The sequence below is a fragment of the Microcaecilia unicolor genome, chromosome 4, assembly GCF_901765095.1.
Source record: "Microcaecilia unicolor chromosome 4, aMicUni1.1, whole genome shotgun sequence".
NCBI classification, from domain to species: Eukaryota; Metazoa; Chordata; class Amphibia; order Gymnophiona; family Siphonopidae; genus Microcaecilia; species Microcaecilia unicolor.
Window position 1 is genome coordinate 257398487 of NC_044034.1, and position 18129 is coordinate 257416615.

An 18129-nucleotide genomic window follows, 5' to 3' on the forward strand; every position below is an offset into this window, starting at 1 on the left:
TAGTTCCACCAGTAAATTATCATGCCTGTGATGAGTACAGGCTTCATCATATTGTTTGAACATGCTAAAAAAAAAGAGATTCATTTTACCTTTATACTGCTGTTTGGCTGTATCTGTGGAAGCTTTGTGCCTAACCCTCACTGAAGTTTTCACAAGCCTTTTGAACTTCTAATATAGGCATCGTGTTATAAAATCAAACCGTACTCTATGTATACATTTTCCAAATTGTTATATTTTATATAAAGGTTTTTGAAGTCCATTGCTTTCTTCTACAATATATAGTGAGTTGTGTGACTTCCACTATTATAAAATCAAAGCATTCCTATGGATTTCATGGTTAATATCTTTTGTCCTTGACAGATTAATTCCATGTTTCTAATGTAGAAAAAAAATCCATTTCACAACAGGTACACATTTCAGATGTGTACCTCTCCAGCTGAGCATTTTCTAAAATACCAATATAATAGTGGCCTAAGTTTCTGAACTTATCACTCAGTTGTAATATCATACTGCAAGTCTAGGCACTATGTTTGCTTTTGACTTCCATCCAGAAAATAAAGAATGTGAGCAATATATACATAAACTCAGATGTAATTAACCTTAAAGATATGAAAACAGTACCAGTTGCTGACTTGATTAAATTATACCAGATTATCTTGAAGTCAACCACATTTATTTCCATTATGATAAGATCCAAGAGACAATCTTGTATTTCCCTCTAATTATCTCCATGTTGTTTTCTTACATTTTTTCTCCCTCCATTGATTTTATTCTCTGAAAATAATCATGCACACACAAATAGAAGGCATTAGAAACAAATGCATTAGAAATAAGGTAGAGAGTGAAACTATATAGAGATATATATGCTTACTTATAAAAGCATCCTCCTTGTGCTTAGAGACTGAAATTCTAATATGTGTCTTGCACATTAAATAACCCAACACAAGCTAAAGCACACAAATCCAAAGGTTAGCATTTTGCAGTATTTAGGATGTGAAGCCCTTTCAAGAAACCGTTTCGTAATAGGGATTAGCTTTGTAGTAAACCTTCATGTGTCGTCCACTATACATTAAAGTTTATTTAAATTGTCATATACCTTATTCTTGCCCCAGCAGTACCAGGTTACAAAATATTAGTTGCCTAATAGTTAGTGGTATGTCAGGGGATGGGGTAAGTGTCTGATTTGAACCAGTGGTTTGATGGGAACCCTTTACAACTACAATTGCCACCACAAAAAAGAGCACTTGTTAAAAATGTTTTCATGCATTCCTATGGCCAAGAACATATGGAACTAGATTCTTTATATCATGCCTAAATATTTGCCGCCAAAATGAAATTCACCTAAGCACATTCTATATAGTATGCTGAAAGAGCAGCGGAAACCAGGGAGCTGGATCTGACGTGGATGCTTCACAAGGCGGAGGCTGGTAAGACACAAGTGAGTCCCCTGAGAGCCAGTCAGAGCCGACGTGAGCCCGACCGACGGCACCACGTGGCTTAAAGAACGGAGCAGCGACAGCGATGTAAAGAATAGACGGAACACAATAGCTTAATTCCGTTAGTCATCTGCCTAAGCCGCTGCCTCTCACAGGAATATTTTTCAGGTATGTTAGTGAAAGGAGTAAGGCAAAAAAAATGCAATTGTAAGACTGAAGGATGCTGTGAGCTGCTATGTGGAGAGTGATGAAGAAAAAACGAATGTGCTGTTCTGTGTTCATGGAATAAAATCCTAGAGAAGGACCACAACTGGCTGACAAAGGTACATATGAGAATGGAGTAGATATCACACACCGTCCATGGAAAAAAGTGTTTATGAACAACTTGAATAAAATTAAGATGGACAAAGCCATGGGACCAGATGGGATCCTTCCCAGGATATTGAGGGAGCTCAGAGAGATTCTGGTGGGTCCTCTTAAAGAATTGCTTAATAAATCTTTGGAGAAGGAAGGGGTTCCACATGATTGGAGAAGAGTGGATGTGGTCCCTCTTTACAAACGTTAGGACAGAGCAGAAGTGGGAAACTACAGGCCAGTAAGCCTCACTTCAGTTACAGCTAAATTAATGAGGGCATTCTGGAACACAACAGCAAGCAAGTCTGAAAGGTAGCCTAGCGGTGAGGTTCAAAATCCCACTTCAACTTTCTTTTTTTTCTAACCGTTAAATTATGAGCCCTCATCTCTGGAGGGCTCACTATTAAAAAGTATCAGAGTTGTACTGGGATATGAACCTGAATAGCCTGGACTAAAGTCTACTGTACTGACCACTAGGCTGCCCTTCTGCTCTGCAGGGGCGTCTGTGTGACCATTTCTGTACAAATGCTGCCAGGCATATGTCCTTGTCCTTGTCCCTGTTTTGTTTCTTTGTACTTTTTTTTGTGTTCATAAATTGGACAGTTTAATTTGGGAAATAATTGTTCATTTTGGGCACTCTCACATATTTTTGAACAGGAAACCCCCAACATTTTTCCTTTTAGAAAATGACTGAGATGGACTTAGAAAACCATCTGTACGTTGGTAGCATGTTCAAAAAGGGGGTTGTACTATAGCTAAATGAACTACAGTTGAGCTTTATTAAATGAAGTTGGCCTGAAAAGAAGGCTGCTTTTAGTCTATTTCTTACTATCATATTATTAATATACTAATTACAGAGATTTTAAATTGGAGTTTTTCCCAGATGTTATTAGTAAGCTTTGTTTTATTTATACTGACTCTATTTGGCTTGCACAAAGCTGCTTTTTGGAAAGAATGTTTCTAGCATTCAAAAGCATAGGGCAGAGTATGTAAATGCATGAAAAAGAAATCATCTTTCTTTTAGGCAATGTTTCTTTTAAAATATTTTATTTTCTGAGGTGGTAAAATATTTTGGGGTCTTTTTACTAAGCAGCAGTAAGCACTAGTGAGTGCTTACCATGCAGGACAGTGCACTACCATGGGGCATGCTCAGGTGTCCTTCAGTAGTGTTGGCATATACGCACACTTTCCATGCACATTTTAAATTTTTAGCGCCGTGGGCGTGTTTAGGGGGTAGGTAGTAGGTGTGCCCAATGCTAATCGGTTAGCACAGCTACATTGAGGGGCATAATCGAACGGAAACGCCTATCTCCATGGGCGTTTATCTCCGAGAACGGGTCCGTGAAGGGGCGGGCCGAACCGTATTTTCGAAAAAATTGACATTTTTGAGCTGGGCGTTTGTTTTTTTTTAGCAATAATGGAAACTAAAAACGCCCAGCTCAAAAACGTCCTAATCCGAGCCATTTGGTCGTGGGAGAATCAGGATTGGTAGTACACTCGCCACCCTGATATGCCAGGACACCAACTGGGCACCCTAGGTCAGTGCAGTGGACTTCAGAAAAAAGCTCCCACATGCATAGCTCCCTTACCACGGGTGCTGAGCTCCCAACCCCCCTCCCCCAAAACCCACTACCCACAAATGTACAACACTACCATAGCCCTTAGGGGTGAAGGGGGCACCTACACGTGTGTACAGTGGATTTTGGAGGCCTCCCATTTACCAGCACAATTGTTACAGGTAGGGGGGGGATGGGCCTGGGTTCACCTGGCTGAAGTGCACTGCGGTACCCACTAAAAGTGCTCCAGGGACCTGCATACACACAGGCCTCTAGAACTGGTTGCTGCTATATAACATTGGCACACCAGTTGACACCTGAAGACTAATCTCTCCAAAAACGTCCTTTATTGGAATAACCGCGTTTACTCACAGTTAACTGCAGATCAGAAGTTGTGCCCCACTGGCAACGAATCTTCCTGGTACTGAGATGAGCAGTAGGTCAGAGCTGGCAGAATGCTGTACAATGCCCTCTTTCAGCCACATTCAAGGGAAGAACTAAGTTGTCTAACGTGGCTAACACAGGAAAGGGAACTAAAACTGGCTTACAAAAATGGTCACTACCGCCTGGACTACAACAGGAAACACAACAGGGCACACTCTGACCCAGTAGGCAGGGGGAAAAGCACCATGGGAGAAGAGCCTACCAACTACCAACATCGTGAGACTGTAACACAAGCTAATGAAATCACGGAGCCCAATACCCTACACCCACCACAATACAATGCTGATGTGACCCTGCATTGCACCCGAGAGCCACATCTGACCCAGGGAAAGGCTGTGACAGGATCAAACACATTCTGCTGTCATGGAGGTGGGTACGGCATTTGAGGCTGGCATACAGGCTGGAAAAAAAGTTTTTAAAGTGTTTTTTTTTTGGTGGGAGGGGGTTAGTGACCACTGGGGGAGTCCGGGGAGGTCATCCCCGATTCCCTCTAGTGGTCATCTGGGCAGTTGGAGCACCTTTTTGGGACTTGTTCGTGAAAAAAAAGGGTCCAAAAAAGTGACCCAAAATCGCGGTAAAAACACCTTTTTTTGATTATCAGCTAAAGACACCCATCTCTCCTCGGCTGATAACCACGCCCCAGTTCCACCTCCACCACGCCTCCGACACGCCCCCGTCAACTTTATTCGTTTCCGCGACGGAGTGCAGTTGGAAACGCCCAAAATCGGCTTTCGATTATACCAATTTGGGCGCCTTTGCGAGACAAACGTCTATCTCCCGATTAAGGTCACACTATAGGCGTTTTTCTCTTTCGAAAATAAGCTGGATAGCCATGCACCTAACGATTAGCTCATGGTTAGCGTGTGAGCCCTTTCCACCTACTAAATTGGTGACGGTAGGGCTCATGCATTAATGGCCACAAGCTAATTGGGAAATTAGCATGTGGCCATTAAATTGAGGAAATGAAAAAGCGGCCATTTTACAGCTGCGCTAAAAGTGGCCTCAGCGCATGGAGAAACTCATGTGCTCGTCATAGCGCAGGCCACCTTTTTGTACAGCTTAGTGAAATGGCTCATTAAAACTAAGGACCCTGTTTACTAAACATTAGCACATGCCAATGCTAGAGACACCCATATATTCCTATGGGTGTCTCTATCGTTAGCGTGTGCTAAAAATGCTAGCACACCTTAGTAAACGGGGCCATATGTTGCCATTTTAATAAAGCTTGGTGCAAGCTTAGCATGTGTTAATGGGCATTAGCGTGCATTAAGTACTCAGAAGTCTATTATATACCTATGGGCTTCTAAGAATTTAGTGCACCCTACTTCTGTCAGCTTGCTGAACTTTAATAAAAGGATACCTATGATAATTTAAAAGAAGTAGCAGTTGTAAAGACATACACACACTCAAAAACAAATCATATGCTCAATTTTGCATACAGTAGGTCATCTAAGTCAGAAAAGGAACATCCAAGTTGCAACATTCAGACTCTGCAGTATATTTTACAAACGGCATGATGAACATGGGAAAAAAAGATATATTTGGTGTTGCATACAGCAGGAACAGCCTTTGAGAAAAACACGCTTACAGAGGTAAGAGGCTGAATTTGAGACCTACACAATTAAATGCTGGCACTTAAATCTATAAATAATGGGTTTCACAATATTGCATGCCCAGAGAGCCAATATGGTGCCAAGTTCTGAAACTTTTTTTTTTTTTTTGCAGTTTGAGCTGCTTTTGAACACTAGAGAGAAAGGATGGGCACAGGCCAAAATGTTTCATTTTTGGTTCCTTTGGATGTATTTCCCAATTTTCAGGTAACATGAATAACAGGCACCTGGCTGGTTAAATACCCCATAACCTGAGAATTTTCAGCGGGACATAGCAGGCTATGACCTGCTGAAAATTTGCGGTTAGTGGCTAGCCGATAGCTGGTTATATCATGTGATGTAACTGGCTACCGGCTGATTTTCAGTGCATGTTTGGTGGCCATATTTGGCCACGTGAATACCAGGCCTATCTTTGGCCGGTTCAAACTTAACTGGTCAGCTCTGAAAATCTGCTTATATGGTTATCTTTGAACAGACCAAAAATAAAACAGATATTCAATGATGGTCACCGGAAATGGCCCAACATTGACTATCCAGACTCAGTGCTGACCGCAGAAGTTAACTGGGCTAACTCCCGCGGTCTAAATATCAGGCCCTATGTGTTTATACCTTGTTTGTTTTTCTGAATGATGTAACATTTTTGCTGATGCATAAATTAAAATTCCTCTGCAATTCCTCTTTACTCAAGCAGAAAGAATTTCTAGAGAAGTGAAATGCTATCAGAGTGCATTGCTGAGTTTTCAGATACTGCGAGGAGAGGTAAAGCTGCTAAATTTCCCCTTTTGCTATAGTTATGCATACAACCAGCTTCTCTTGTTTGAACTTAAAAGCTAGGATTCAAATCAAGCAGTTAAGCCTCACCACACTGAATTAAAGACTTGCCTTAACTTGGTGATTGTTTTTCAAAAATAGAGCAATTTTGTATAAGGGTCAAAAACTAGGGTGTTTCCTGATGTAGGCAGGGAAACCTAGCAAAGACGTAAGTTTTTACTGGATCTCTGCCCACATGTTCAACAGGACAGTGGTGATTTTTTTTGTGATTTCCTGTTAAATGTTTGGTAAAGTTTCAGAATGTGAGATATATATTTTATGACCCAGTACATTTAAAACAATTTCTGGATAGTAAGTTTCCCTTGCAGTTGGTGAGTGTGCCCCTCATTTAGAGGTTTCAAAGGATGTGTTTTCTCGGGTATTCATGATTGTCATTGTGCTAATGTAGCAGAACAGCGGAGATGACTCAAAAATCTGTGGACGGCACTCCAGATGATAAAAACCGTTTATTAAAGGATGAATGAGACTCGACACAGCTGTGTTTCGGCCGACTAGGCCTGCATCAGGAGTCTATTACAAGAGATCATAAAAAATGATAATGAATAGTACAAATCTTCATTGTGCTAAGCTATATTTCTATTAATGAAAGATATATTTTTCTTTATTCTAATCTCTCTGTCATTTCTGTAGGATCCTTCCATTTTGAGGACTATGAGAGGGTATTATATTACTTACTGAGTTTCCTTTCCTTTCCTGATTTGTATGGAAGGTAGATTTATGTTTTTCCTTTCCTATTATCTGTACAAGTGTTATTTACTTGGTTGTGTATTGTGAATAATCTAATAAAACAAAATAAAGACTTGTTAGAGCTCACTTTCCTTCGAAGAATACTGGCTGAATGACTTATTAATCATTGAGATTCCAAAAGAATGAAACTGGAGATTCACAGAACTAAGGAAGAGGGCAGTAAGCCTAAAACAGAATCAAACCCTTAAGAGACAGTTGTATTAAATCTCTAATGATACATTTCTAATCTAAGGCCAGACAGTTTTAACATATACCTGTAGAGGATATAACATTTTAATAAACATTCCTTACTTTGTTAAATAGCAAATAATGCAAAAATAAAGATACCTATGGTAGTACAGCAGCACAATTGTGTGTTGGGGGGGGGGGGGGAACCTCCAGTCTTTTCCAAAATGAGCTACATACTGTATATGATTGCTTACATGGTGGAAACAGTATGTGTGCACCTTGTGTAAAGAGCTTCTAGCTCTCAAAGAATGAGCACAATCTCATGAAGCTAGTTTGTCCAGTGGCGTTCCTACCCTCGATGACACTCGGGGTGGATCGCCGATGCGCCCCCCCCCCCCCCGGGTGCAGCGCGCACCCCCCGCGAAATGACACCTCCCCCCCGGCGAAATGTCACCCCCCCCGGGTGCACACCGCTGGGGGGGGGGTGCCACAGCACGCGCCTGTGGGATCCGAGTTCGCTATGCTAACTTCGCTGGTTCGCTGCAGCTCCCTCTGCCCCGGAACAGGAAGTAACTTGTTCCGGGGCAGAGGGAGGGAGCTGCAGCGAACCAGTGAAGTTAGCGTAGCGAACTCAGAGCCCACAGGCGCGCGCCGCGGCACCCCCCAGCGGCGTGCACCTGGGGTGGACTGCCCCCCCTTGGTACGCCACTGAGTTTGTCAGAACTGCAGGAGTAAAGACACAAAGAAAGAAGTGTATATAATTACAATTACAGTAAAATTTATATTTCACTACAAACCATTACTGAATCAGTGCAGATACAGCAGTTTTAAAAAGGACTAGGCCAACGCTAGGGAAATTACAACTTTAAAATGGTGTCACTGATTTCTATCCAAAAGATCAAAGCTGGGGATAAAGTAAAATAGTCAACCACCACTCTGGCATGAAACTCTGTGCTGCCCAATTTGTGTATTATTTCTTAAATAGCATGCATTCTTAACAATGTTGCTCCCAAAATGACAAAAAAAAACCCCAGTAAAAAACATGGAAAACAATACAAAACAAACATTTTGATAATGCATGCCCATAGTTTCAGTTACCTGGACTGCCTGTAAGTCATACATTCAGAGTTTTATAGCAGTCTACAGAACTCAGAAACTTCTACTATCCTAAAAGGAATTTATTGCAAACAGGATTTTTTTTCTGGGCTTTTTTTTCCCTTTTAAACGCTGTGCCTGATTTCTTTAAAAAAAGGTTATCAATAGAAATCTATTTTGATTTCTATTGATAACCTTAAGAGTGGACTAACACGGCTACCACACTCCTCTACTTTCAAAAAAGGAAATTTAAATTGTGATTTTATGTTGCTGGGTTAGTTATGGAGTTGTTTATTTGTTTGTTTGCTTGTTTGTTACCTGGGGGTATGTTTACTAAAGTGCATTAGCATTTCTAATGCACCCTTAAATTTAAAGCATGTTAAACGCAAACACACCTGTACATTTTCTATGGGCGCATTAGCGTTTAGCGAACGTAAACCATTTATGCGCGTTAAAAACTCTAATGAGCCCATAGTGCACCTTAGTAAACATAGGCATTGGTGTTATTCTTACTTTGGCAGAAGGAACATTTTTTTAAAGGTACTTATTTACTTGTACAAGGGCTTTCTTTTATACCATTTGTCCAAATGGGGAAGCAGGGCTACTAATTCTCTTTGGAAGTTTCAGCACTTCTGAGCTGTTAGTTCCCTCCCTCCCCACCCTATCTCATAAATCTTGCTATATCAACCCACTCACCAAATTGCTGATTTGAATTAGACAGACATGTTTAGTATTTGTTGGAAAAGAAAATCAAAAAGATAAGTAGCTCAAATTTTAGTCTTCTGTTTAAAAAGAATATACTAACATTTTCAGATAATTTTCAAAGGGAACACACTAGAGTTCACGCTAATTGGAAATATTTGGAATTTACTTGCACTTCTTTGTAGGCGTATTCTAAAAAGAGGGGGGGGGCTTAAGTTCCATCATGCACAGTCGAAAAGGGGGTACGGTCACGGGAGGAGTGTGGGCGTATCGGGGCCATTGATAAGATTTCTGTGCATGGTTATAGAATTCGGGGGAGTGTGCCTACATTTAGGTGCAGGGATTTATACCAGATTTTTACTGGAGTAAATGGCTGGGCCTAAATGTAGATGCATTCTGCTGGCCTATGTGCTATTCTATAAACCCTGTCTTAATGTAGACACGGTTTATAGAATACCGCTAGATGTGTTATTTGAACACGTCTACATTTTAGTTGTCATATATAGAATCTGGCCCAAAACATCCAAAGTCCGACTTAGACGTCATATCAAAAATGCCCCTCTTTGGCTCTTTGTCCCTTAGAGGGGGCTGGGGAGTTTATCGGGGGGGGGGGGGGGGGCAGATGGTAGATTATGATGGGGGGGTCTGTTTGGGGGAGGGGTTTATTCTTGAAGGTAGCTTGGTCAAGGAGATCGGGTTAGTTTGCACTCCTGAGGTTGTTAACTGTGGTGCCAGTTTGCTATGGGGCCCATGTTACATTCCTTGGAAGATAACACAGCTATACTGTGCACTGTGCTATTTGCCATGACATTTAACACATTGCCCATGTGATAGGTGTTTGCCCTGTGCAGTACATGCAGGACAGATGCTGGCCAAGTCTCCTGCATGTACCACACAGGCTTTGTCCTTACTGCACCTTATGTTTTGATGTTGTTAGTGTAGAAACCTACGGCGTTTTAATAACCCCCTGTGTGTATGCATTAAGGAAAGGGAATGGGACTTGCTATACAGCCTTTCTGTAGTTTTGCAACTACATTCACAGCAGTTTATATACAGGTACTAAGGTCTTCTCAAGGACTATCACTAAACATACTTCCTCCAAAAGACATTTCACGATGTGATAGCCGCAAGTGAGCCTCCTTCAGAGCAGCCCCCATATTCTGGAATGCACTGCCTGAAAGGCTCCGCTTAACACAAGACTATCTCTTCTTCAGGAAGCAGGTGAAACTTGCTCTTCAACCAGGCCTTTAATGGAAGAAGTAACTAACTTGCTTGTCTCACTCATACACACAAGGAGTGACTTGGGCTGCACATACTGCAGCAGGACATGTTTATCTACTCGTACCCTAGCTGAGATAATATTAAACCATCTCTGACCTCATGTGCAACTTTCTTTAAATTAGTCACCTTACTTTCTAACTCTTCTTACTCTCTTACCTATCTATATGTTCCATCTTTGCTTTACCCTTCACTATCAATTAAAATGTTCTATTAAGTATTGTGTTGACATTGTAAGTAGAATACTATGCCATACTCTTTATTGTTATTTGAATATTTTTACTGCTGTAATTACCTATTGCTCATGTTTGATCTATTACTGTACACAGTCGAGTGAATTCCTTCAAAAAGGCAGTAAATAAATCCTAATTTGTTCCCGGGACAATGGAGGGTAAAGTGACTTGCCCAGAGTCATAAGTTGCAGTGGGAATCAAACCCAGTTCCCCAGGATCAAAGTCTGCTGCACTAACCACTAGGCTACTCCTCCACACTTAGCATCTTTTAAGTTGCTTTAATGAACCATATGTGCATCCTAATAAATGCATCCTTCAAGTCAGTAAATTGTGATCACCCACACATGGTTCCATCCTCTGCATCAAAAGAGGGTGCCAGCAAAGCAAGGTTGGTTCTAAATATAACCTCACTTCTTTCATATGAGTAAAAATTAGGATTCTGCACCCTAATATTTTTCTTTTGTTTAGTTTCCCATGTCCCACTAGCTGAGGATCCCCCTAAACTTTCATTACCCCCACTAAGCACCCCCCACCCAAGCACAACCCCACTGAAGCACCCCCCTCCCCAGAGTTGAACTCCCCACTCCCTCTCCCCCATCTGAAAGGTTGGTGGTCAAGGGTAGAGGTTTTCTGGGGTTTCTGGAGTCCAGAGGGGCTCTTTGGGCAGGAACAATGCCCAGTCATTCCTGCCCTGTCCAACGCTGCATTCAAAATGATGCCCATAGCGGTAGTATTGTGCTACTATCACTAGGGGGTCATATTCCATTAAATTGCACATACTTCTCATCCACCTGCAGATGTTTAAAAATCCTTTTCACATAACCATCCACCTCAAACAAAGTCTTGTATTTATTCACAAATTTCATTCTACTTTAATGTAACTCAATTGCCAATTTCTTGCAATATTGTTGGTAGAAACTAGCAATTGTGATTTGTTATACATGCGGTCATTTATCTGCAAATTGGATATTGGAGAACTACTATATATTCTGTCTCACCAAACTCGTTTTCTAAAAGCACATATTTTTATTAGGGATGTGTGTTCTCTTGAAAGGACATCTCCCATGTCATTTCATGTCATATTTATGCATGTATGTATATATTTATTGGGAGTTATTAACCACAGGGTAGATAAGCGTTTGTTTTAGCTGTTGCTGGTGTTATTCCCAGATATTCAATGCCAAGCCATGTCCAGGCACCAATATTGAATACTCGGTTTATGCAAGACAACTGCTAGGGGTGCCATTTTGAAAGTGGTGCTGGGCAGGAGTGACTGGTCATCACTCCTGCCTGAAGAGCTCCTAGACCCTGGAAGACCCCCCACCATGGACCAACAACCTTTCAGGTGGGGAATTGAGAGTGGGGGCTTCAATTCTGGTGGAGGGGGCTTGGGGGGTGCTTAGTGGGGAGGGTGGATGTCTGGAGGGACCCACAGCTAGTGGCCTGGGAGCATTGGGCTGCTGTTTTGCAGCCCGATACCCCCAGGCCACTGATACCCCTGGGCCACTGGATTAACGCTGCTTGTAAGGTGGCTTGCAAGCAGCATTATTCCTCTAAGGCAGGATTCAGCAACCTGTGGAACCGTGATCCTACAGGTTGCTGAATCCAATGGGAAATCAAAGTGCAGTAAAAGTTTGCCTTTTACTGCACCTTGATGTATCCCCCTCCCCAAGCACCAATATTAAGCATTTAACCGTCATATCACACTGTATAAAAGCCAGTCATAGTAACATAGTAGATGATGGCAGAAAAAGACCTGCATGGTCCATCCAGTCTGCCCAAGACAAACTCATATTTGTATACCTTACCTTGAATTGAATTTGTACCTGTCCTTTTCAGGGCACAGACCATATAAGTCTGCCCAGCAGTATTTCCCGCCTCCCAACCACCAGTCCCGCCTCCCATCACCGGCTCTGGTACAGACCATATAAGTCTGCCCTCCCCTATCCTTGCTTCCCAACCACCACCCCCTCTTCCCCCCACCTGCTCCGCCACCCAATTTCAGCTAAGCTTCTGAGGATCCATTCCTTCTGAAGCTTAGCTGAAATTGGGTGGCGGAGCAGGTGGGGGGAAGAGGGGGTGGTGGTTGGGAAGCAAGGATAGGGGAGGGCAGACTTATACGGTCTGTACCAGAGCCGGTGATGGGAGGCGGGACTGGTGGTTGGGAGGCGGGAAATACTGCTGGGCAGACTTATATGGTCTGTGCCCTGAAAAGGACAGGTACAAATTCAATTCAAGGTAAGGTATACACATATGAGTTTGTCTTGGGCAGACTGGATGGACCATGCAGTCCTCTCTTTATGCAGTGTCACTTAGGTGGTTTAAGTGCTGAATGTTGCTTAAATCTCAAAAAAGATCTTAACCGTGGAAACTTGCTCTTTTGAAAAAAAAACATAAGAAATAGGATATAAGAGATAGCTTGCCACATAAACCCGGTATTTAATGCCAGTACCCAGACATGACTTGGGAATAACACCAGTGATGGTTAAGAAAATGCTCACCACTACCAGCTGAATATCTACCTCGTGGTTAATAATTCAAAATATATAAATGCATACACGCCCAACACATGAGGTGGAAACTTTATTGTTGGCAACGGTAGATGTATTGCGGAGACGAATGGATATGAAACAGTGTTTTTGCTTTTCTCTTGATGTATCTTTGGCATTCAATTCCATGGATATGAACATGCTGTTGGGTAAATTGCAAGGTTTCGGTATAGGAAGCCAGGTGCTTAAATGTTTAATTCATATATTGTAGGTAAGGAGTGGAGATACTTTGTCTGCATTGATGCCTGTGAGGATAGATATGCCGCAGGGCTCTGCCTTGTTGGTGATGCTTTTTAATATCTACCTATATGGCCCCTTTAGAAAAGGTGTTGGAGTTTCTTGGGGTTTCATACCGGGTCTATGCAGGTGATGTACAATTTTTCTTTCCAGTGCAATCATGGGGTGCATAGTTGGTGAATTGTGTGCAGGAATATATGAGAGAAAGAAGAGATTGGATCACCGCGAATGGATTGTTGTTGAATGTGGATAAAACTGAGATTATGATGGTGGGTAATGACATGGAGGATTTATGGCCAACTGATATTTGTGTAGAGGGAGTAAAACTGCCAGTAAGGAAGGAGATGAGGCTGTTAGGTATTATGTTAGATCTTATTTGTCTATGAGTGCACACGTTGTGAAAGTTGTTCAGTTGGCTTTTCAGCAGTTACGTTTATTATACAAATTGAAGCTTGTATTGGGTAGCTGTGATTTTTGTAGTGTGATGCACTGTATAATGTTATCAAAAATTGATTATTGCAATGAGCTGTTTTGGGGGTTTCCAGAAGTGTGGATAAAAGCATTATAAGTTATTCAGAATTCTGCAGCCTGTTTGCTGGAGCAAAAAGAATTGCGCACATGGCACCTGTCTTGAAACAACTTCACTGGTTACCAGTGGAACAGAGGATATAATATAATGTTTTCATAGTTGTTCAATAGGCACTGTATGGCAAAGTATCAGAATATATCTCAGGAGTTTTGTCTGTTTATCAACCCAGAAGAGTGTTACGTTCTGAGACCGCAATGCACCTATCTGAGGACATGACGTCTGCAGTATGTTATGCCTATACAAAGGCTACATCATTTTCTGTGGAGGGTCCACAGTTATAGAATAAGTTTCCAGGCTCATTGCATTTATGTGCAGATAAAATGTGATTTAAAAGACTAATTATATTAATCTTTAAAATGGGTTTTCTGTAATGGGATTTTGCAGAGGCTGTTTACAGTATGGTGGGATGCAGAAGGTGGTTCAGCAGTATTTGAATGTTTATATGTGATTGTCTTTGTGGATTTATGATTTTATGTATGTATTTTCTTTGTAAACCACTTAGGTGTAAGCAGGGTAGACATTTTTTAAATATATATTTAAAAAGTCCTTTCAAAAGATAAGTGCTTAGTTTGCACATAGGAAATTCTATATACCATGATAAAGCAAGTGCTGTTGTTAATATAAAAGATAAGTCTAAAATGAGACATGAGAGATTTGAAGAATATCAATTTAAAAATAAGTACAAAGACTTGGGGACACTCAAGGAGGTTACATAGCACTACTTTTAGAATGAGCAGGAAGAAATATATATTTTTATTTCACTTGAGGAATGGTTAGGTTCTGGAGCTCATTGCCAGAGGATTGATGTCAGTGGTTAGTGTATCTGAATTTAAAAGGGGGTTGGACAGGTTCCTGAAGGAGGGGTCCATGATCTGCTGTTGAGATGGACATAAAAGCCATGCTTGCCGGGATTCAAGATGGCGTCCGAGCAGGATGTGGACGGCGGTTGTTCCTAAAAAGCTCTTAGAAAGTTTCCTTTTTCCTTCTTAATAATGCTGAAAAGGAAGGGTACGACGAAGGGACCACCTCTCCCGAAACAGATCCCTTCCTTACCGGGACAACTGCCAATGTCCTCATTTTTGGTGTCGACCCCAACTTCGGGCGTATCCGTTGACGAGACTGGGAAGAGTCCCGTCCAGGAGAGCGATCTTTCGCTCAGCCCGCTGGGACCTTTGACCCCGCTGCCTCTGCAAACAGACGGCGTTGATGTGCCGAGGCCCGAAGCAGGAACCTCGAAGGGGTGGCGAACTCCGTCTGAAGGAGCGGCACCCGTGATACAATCAGGGCAGGCTGCGGGAGCCCAACGAGATGGCAACTGGGGAGGCAACGGAAGACTCGACTCGAGATATAAAATTACAAGAATCTTATCTTTGTGCTATGGCGATTCAACCGCTGGTAAAGCCCCAAGAGGTGTCCTTGGAGTCTATATGGACAGCCTTAGAATCCTTGCACAAGGTCTGTAATGCCTTTATTTCCGTATCTTTAAATAATTCCTCTCAAATAAATAATTTAAAAGAGAAGATGGAAGGTATTTCGGTGAAACAGACTAAACTTGAGACTGAAACTGCTAAGATTTTAGAACAACAAGCACAAATCTCTGGAGACAGAATGATATTACATAGAAAGATAGAAAATCTAGAAAATTCTTCAAGAAATTTAAATTTACGTGTGTTAAATTTTCCAAGAGATCAACTCATTTCTCCAAGAGATATGTTTGTAAAATTTTTGAAGGAGGTGTACAAGTATTCGGATCAATCCCTTCCACCTCTGCAAAGAATATATTATCTGAAAATTATGCCAAAATCACAACAGAATGTTCCAGGAAATCAAGATAAAACACCTGAAGTACTTGATTTAACAGACTTTTTGGAAGAATCGAAAGAAAATATTGAGCTCAGAGCTACTTTAATTGTTTCATTTGTATTTTTACAAGACAAAGAAGCTCTGTTGAGGCTATATTTTAAAAATACTCATCCGGAATTTAAAGGTAGTAAAATCTCAATATTCCCAGATATTTCTCGTTGGTCTCAGCAGAGAAGAAAGAAATTTCTTGACATGAAACAAGAATCTTTGGCTATCAAGGCAAACTTTCAGTTACGTTTTCCATGCAAGTGTCTATTGACTTTAAACGAAAAAAGATACATTTTCTTTGACCCAGAACAATTACGTACTTTCCTTAATGCACAAGGTGATAAAGGTTGAGTCCATATAAAGAAAAGGTTGTATAATTAAAAGGGTAACCTCCTGCTTATTTTCTTTTTTAAATTCTATGTTGTGTTTAAATTCCAACTTCCATTGGTTTTCAAACCATCTTGAATTCTCACATTGTTTAGTGGACTATAAACTAATATAATTATGGAATAGTGTTACTATATTTGATTACTTTTTGTAAAAAGGTGGCAATATTGGTGTATCTTATCAAAGATGATATCTTTGTATATAATGAAAATTAATAAACAAAGTTAAATATAAAAAAAAAAAGCCATGCTTGCCCTGGGATTAGTAGCATGAAATGTTGCTACTAATTGAGGGGCCCTTTTACTAAGCTGCATAGGCGCGTACGTGCGTCCTATGCATGTCAGTTGTGAACTACCTCCCGGCTACCATATGGCCCAGGCAGTAATTTCATTTTCTACGTGCGCCCACTACACTCCCCGGAAAATTTCTGGCATGCGGCACTAACCAGGCAGTAATCAGCATTGTACGCGCACTGACAATTACCGCCCGGTTAACGCATGATACTTTACCGCTAGGTCAAAGGGTGGTGGTAAGGTCTCAGGCCCAAAATGGACACATGACAATTTTTATTTTGCCACATATCCATTTTTTGCTAAAGAGAAAAGGCCTTTTTTAGATGTGCTAAAAAATGGACCTGCGTGCTTCCAATACATGTGTCTACACCAGCGCAGGCCACTTTTCAGCACACCTTAGTAAAAGCACCCCTGGGTTTCTGCCAGGTACTTGTGACATGAATTGGCCACTGTTGGAGGCAGGATACTGGGCTAGATGGACCATTGGTCTGACCCAGTATGGTTATTCTTTTATTCTTATTCTTATATATTCTCAAATGACCAATGAAGAATATAGCAGTCTAGAACACTTTGGTACAATGGTCTTTTAGTACCTTTATGTAACACTTCTGATGGCCATTAAAAAAAAAAAACCTTTGGGGTCCTTTTACTAAGGTGTACTGAAAAATGGCCTGCGGTAGTATAGGCGTGGGTTTTGGGTGCACGCAGAATCATTTTTCAGCACACATGTAAAAATATTCCTTTTTTATTTTTGCCGAAAATGGACATGCGGCAAAATGAAAATTGCCATGTGTCTATTTTTGGTCCAAGACCTTATCGCCAGTCATTGACCTAGCAGTAAAATCTCACGTGGTAACCAGGTGGTAATGACCTACACGTGCCAAATGCCACTTGGCGTGCATAGCGGACACACGCCAGAAAAAAAAAAATATTTTTTGGACGCACGTAGCAAATGCGCACCAAAAATGAAATTACTGCAAGGGATACATGGTAGCCGGGCGGTAACTCAGAATTGGCACACGTGGGGCACAATTAGACGCTTACGCAGCTTAGTGAAAGGGCCCCTATATTTTTAATTGAATACGATTTAGGCTAGATCCACAATGAGTCTTGGAAAACAAATTCTATGGTTTAGAAATGTGGGTTTGAGCTTTCAAAAGAATGTACATCCCTAATAGAATTATGTGCTTCTGCAAAATGAATTTGGTGATACACAATATATAGAAGTTGTCCAATATCCAACTTACAAATCAATGACTATGCCTGTATAACAAATCACAATTACTAGTTTCTACCAACAATATTGCAAGAAATTGGCAACTGAGTTGCATTAAAGTAGAATGAAAGATGTGAATAAATACAAGACTTTGTTCATTGAAGTTTCAGGTGGGTGGTTATGTGAAAGGTATTTTTAAACATCTGCAGGTGGTTGAAAAGTACATGCAATTTCATTTTGACATATTTTTGCTTTGAACAGCTCTATGAGGGTGGCCTATGCTAGATGTAAAAAAAAACGAAGCCTTTTTTTAAGGAAGGATTGTTTTTTTTTTTTTTAGATTGATCCTTAAAAAGAAGCGCTTTGTAAACTTGCTATTGTAATCCCTTTTAAGGAAACACTTTCCTCATATTCTTTAAGGAACACTTTGACATTCAATGCATTGAGGAAAGAAGCACATCATGCAGCCACTTACGCTCTCTATTTATGCAGGATTTTTTTTTTTGTAGAAGAACAAAGCACATGTGTTTTAGACAGTACATAAAAATCTAGC